Below are 4733 nucleotides of genomic sequence, written 5' to 3'. Positions count from 1 at the left end.
ACTAACCAGTACCCCTGAGCTCTTGACTCTAGCTGCATATGTATCAAAAGATGGCCTATTCGGCCATCACTGGAAAGAGAGGCCCATTGGACACGCAGACTTTGTGTGCCCCGGTACAGGGGAACGCCAGGGCCAAAGGGGGGGAGTGGGTGGGTAGGGGAGTGGGGGTGGGTGGGTAAGGGGGACTTTTGGTATAGCATTGGAAATGTAAATGAGCTAAATACCTAATAAAAAATGGAAAAAAAAAAAAAAAAAAAAGAATGCCACCAGAGAGTCTTCTACTAGCAGCCTCTGGATGAAGATGTAGAACTCTCAGCTCTGCCTGCGCCATGCCTGCCTGGATGCTGCCATGCTCCCACCTTGATGATAATGGACTGAACCTCTGAACCTGGAAGTCTCGTGAGCAGCTGGCCGCTGGTGCCCTCTATTGTGAAGGAGGAGAGCAGCGAGGAGGAGATTGCCATAGCTGCTACTTCTGCTAAAGAACTCGGACATGAGCCTGTCCCTGCTGATCTGGGAGAAGTGCGCACCCCAGAGCCCCCAGAATCTCTCAAGCGTGAATACCAGGAGTTCTCCTCCCCGGAAACGAGCCTGCCCTACAAGTGGGTGGTAGAGGCGGCAAACCTCCTCATCCCGGCTGTGGGGTCCAGCCTCTCTGAAGCTCTGGACTTGATTGAGTCGTTTCTGAACTTCTGGAACAAACACGATACCCTGGAGCTGGAGAGCCCCTCACTGACATCCACTCCAGTGTGTAGCCAAAAGGTGGTCGTCACCACGCCCCTGCACAGGGATAAGACACCCCTGCACCAGAAGTATCCATCATCAGAAGTACTCCCAGATCAGAAGTACTCCATGGACAACACTCCCCACACGCCAACCCCGTTCAAGAATGCCCTGGAGAAGTACGGACCGCTGAAGCCCCTGCCGCAGACTCCGCACCTGGAGGAGGACTTGAAGGAGGTGCTCCGTTCTGAGGCCGGCATGGAGCTCATCATTGAGGATGACATGAGGCCCGAGAAGCAGAAGAGAAAGCCTGGGCTGCGGCGAAGCCCTATCAAGAAGGTCCGCAAGTCTCTGGCTCTCGACATTATGGATGAAGATGGGAAGCTGATGTCCTCTATCATGCCCAAACCCCTGTCCTTGCCAACCAGTGTCACACCCAGCTCCTGTGGCTTCACCTCGCCAGGTAGCAAAGAGGGTAACAGCCTGCTCAACCAGGGTTTCCTACAGGCCAAACCCGAGAAGGTGGTGGCCGCCCAGAAGACTCGGAGCCACATTCCAACCCCTGCCCCTATGACCCATGCCTGGAAGACGGTGGCCTGTGGGGGCACCAAAGACCAGCTCTTCATGCAGGAGAAAGCCCGGCAGCTCCTGAGCCGCCTGAAGTCCAGCCACACATCTCGGACCCTCATTCTGTCCTGAGGGACTTGAATGGCAAGAGCCGGCTCTCATGTTTACAGGGGTAGGGTGTGGGGTAAGGTTAAAGTCACATTAAGTGACCAGCTTCAGGATGTCTTCTGCCAGCCCCTCAAACTACTTAGGTGGCAGAAGTCATGTGGTAATACCCCTTCCCTGAGTCTAGCTTTGGGAAGTTCCTGGTGCTAATAGAACAAGGTCCCACTCCTGGGCCTGCCTGTCCTCTACCCAATGCTAGAAGGAACCCTATCAGGGTCTCCCAGGCTCTCATCCAGTCTGGCCTCATCTCAGACTCCTGCTTAGGATGGGGGTGTGGCTAGGGGTGCGCCTTTCCTCGTCTCCTGTTGGTACACTGTCCCCACAATAAAATGCCATTCTCCCTCTGCCAAAAAAAAAAAAAAAAAAAAAAAAAGAATGCCACCAGAAAATCAACTTGGCTTTTACCTTAAACAACTGAAAAGTTAATACACAGGTTATATGAGAAGTAACAACTTGTGAAAAAATATTTTTCTTCTCTTTCATTTGTCATCTCACAATGTTACAATCTATAGAATAACAGTATATTCACAAGCCATCGTTGTTTTCCAGGCACCAGTTTGTCAGGGAGTCTTGCTTTGCTTAGTAGCTGATTAAGACAGATGCAAATTCTTCGATATAAATCTTAACTCTCTGATCATATGGTACACACCAAATAGTAAATATACATACACATGTATGTTACAGAATGGCTAGAAATAGTTAAGGAAGCTATAGCAGGGTCCAAGAATTTTAAATAGACTAATTGGCATCAGCTTGAATTTTAAGAAAGATGCAAAAACCTCTGGGGTAGCAGTAGTTAGATAACTAACTATGCTGGAGGTATGATAAAATGGCAGGTGTAGATTCACTGTGACAAGTTGCAGCCTTGACTCAGGGTTGAGTCTAGCTGCAGAAGTTAAGTACAGGTTTAGAGAAGCTGTTAAGGTAAAGAGAAATACTTGGTCTCAATAAACAAACAGGCAGACTGATGGACAATAATTTGAGTAGGCTGTGGGGATGGAACCCAACCAAGACCCCTGGGTACTTGGAGTCCTCTGTCTATAAATCCTGTTCCCTTGACATACATTGGATAGTCAGAAATCAGATATGTAGAGTGGTTGCCATTGTAGTGCTCTTTTTATGTAGTACTGGTGAAGACATTCCCCCCCACCTTTTAAAATCTATTGCATCTACACGTTTTTGTGTCTAGTTTTATGATATGACTATAGTCTACCTATATGATTCTATAGTTCCAACTAACTTTGATACATTTATAACACTGTAACTTTTCTGGTTTTACAAGTCAATCTATACCTCTGGGTGGTGCTAGATAGATGTTGTATGCAATATTCATCATAGTGTAGAATCATCCTGCTTCTGCATTTGTGCTCAAAATATAGTCAAAAGATGCTGACAGAATGAAGAGTCTCAGGGCATGGCATGGCCTGAGAAACTACTGTTTCTGTGGTAGGGAGTAAATTAGGAAAGGAAACAGCCAGATGTCAGCAGGGAAATTGAGAATCAGAGACAAGATATGAGTGTTCAATATCACATAACAGTTCAGCCACTGCAGAGGCTCTAACTGCCCTGCTTACCATGGACAACTAGAGCTCAAAAATGACCAAGAATTCCCTACCCAAGGCAGTAGAAACCTGCAACTTACCTGAATCAACATATAGAAAAGACATTTATATTAATAAATGAAGGAAGAGTAAGTGGTGAAGGCATTTGGAAGGTTAGAGAAAAGAAAGTTTGGCTAGTTCTCCTTTGCAAGGGAGAAATGTTTATGTACAGATAAGTCCAGAAAACTGAATGGTGACTAGATAGTGGGGTTCTTCTATTCCAGGGTCAAAGTTGATATCTTGAGTCACAAAAGCTTTAGAATATAGGGATAAATTTAAACTTAAAGTTTGGACATGATGCCCAAGCTTAGAATCTAGACTTTAACTCGGGGTTCACACACACGCACATGCACAGGCACACACACACTCACACACACAAACTGGTGATATTTAATAGAAGTCTCTCTGGTTTTGGTGTTGGCCCTAACTCCTGGCTTTGTATTAAAAATAATCACTGCATGTAGTCAAAGTTTTTGAGCTAAAAGGTGAGTCTGTTATTCTTAAAGAGTTACATGCTAATGAACGAATGACATGAAAATTTTATTTACACTTATTTTATTGGACAGAAGGATATATCTACTTCTAGATGATCAGAAATCAGAGTGAAAATATTCAGTAGATTTAGTTGAAAGATCTAATCACCAAAGTGTGCATTTTACGGGACTTTATAGTTACATTATATAGTCATATGTAATATGAATGTCATGTTAGGCAAGACTCTGCAATGAGTCTGGCAGCTGAATGGAAGCCAGGACTTTGTCTCAACTACATTCCCACCTATGTGCTTTTTAAAAAAAAACCCCTTGTTTACGGAAAACCAAGAGTGTCAGAAAGAGGGGCGGGATTCAAATAATTGAAGTGATTCTTTTGTTCTCTACTCTGCCTCCTTGCTCCTGTTGGGTAATTGTTGTCTGATCCTCTTTACATTCCCACGGCCCTCGGGACTCTCTTTTTCTTTTCTTCCTCTTACAGCAAATTATTGTGTTGCCTGGACCTCATCCACACCATGATTATTTAAACCTTCATTTTTTTATAATGATGCAGAAACAATACATAGCACAAAAACATGTATGGTCTAATCTTTTGCAATATAATAAGTATCAGTAGGGTGGGGGAGATGAGGGGAGGGTTGTTTTAAGTGAAATTCAAACCAGACTACATGTGAATTAAACATTAAAGAGATTAATAAATTCTAAAGTCTCAACAAGAGAGAAAGCACAGACCTCATTTTACTTAAATAGAGAGCTCTCAAATCCCACGATGGAGGTGTATGAAATGATAGGTTATGAAATCTCCAAGCTGGGGTCCATTCTTGGTTTCTCTGGGGACCGAGACTAATAATTGCTATGCAGAAAGTGTGCATGTATTATGATGTGCAATGATCAACAGGGAAGCAGTACGGTAGCCACATTTCCCCTGACATGTATGTATTCGGGACAAGCAACGTCCTAGGGCTTTATTCAGCACACAGATTAAGAATTTAATACAATTTACTATGGGAGAAGGCTTCAGATTCTATAGCCTGTGTCTTTGGCTTCAATTGAACAGGATGTGTGCATCTTACTAGTGAGGGGAAAACTAAAAATTCTGCAAGATAAACTGGGGACTGAAAAATCAAGCACAAAAAGGAAAAACAAAACAAAACTAAACAAAAACAAAACAAAACAACCCCCCCAA

The 4733-nt window shown here is 44.1% G+C and overlaps 1 pseudogene; it reads left to right on the top strand.

The window, feature by feature from the left end:
* Positions 391-1803, top strand: Gm3320 (predicted pseudogene 3320; annotated as a pseudogene).

Source organism: Mus musculus, chromosome 17 (genome assembly GCF_000001635.26).
Source record: "Mus musculus strain C57BL/6J chromosome 17, GRCm38.p6 C57BL/6J".
In the NCBI taxonomy this organism is placed as follows: Eukaryota; Metazoa; Chordata; class Mammalia; order Rodentia; family Muridae; genus Mus; species Mus musculus.
This window is presented reverse-complemented; position numbering and strand designations above follow the sequence as displayed.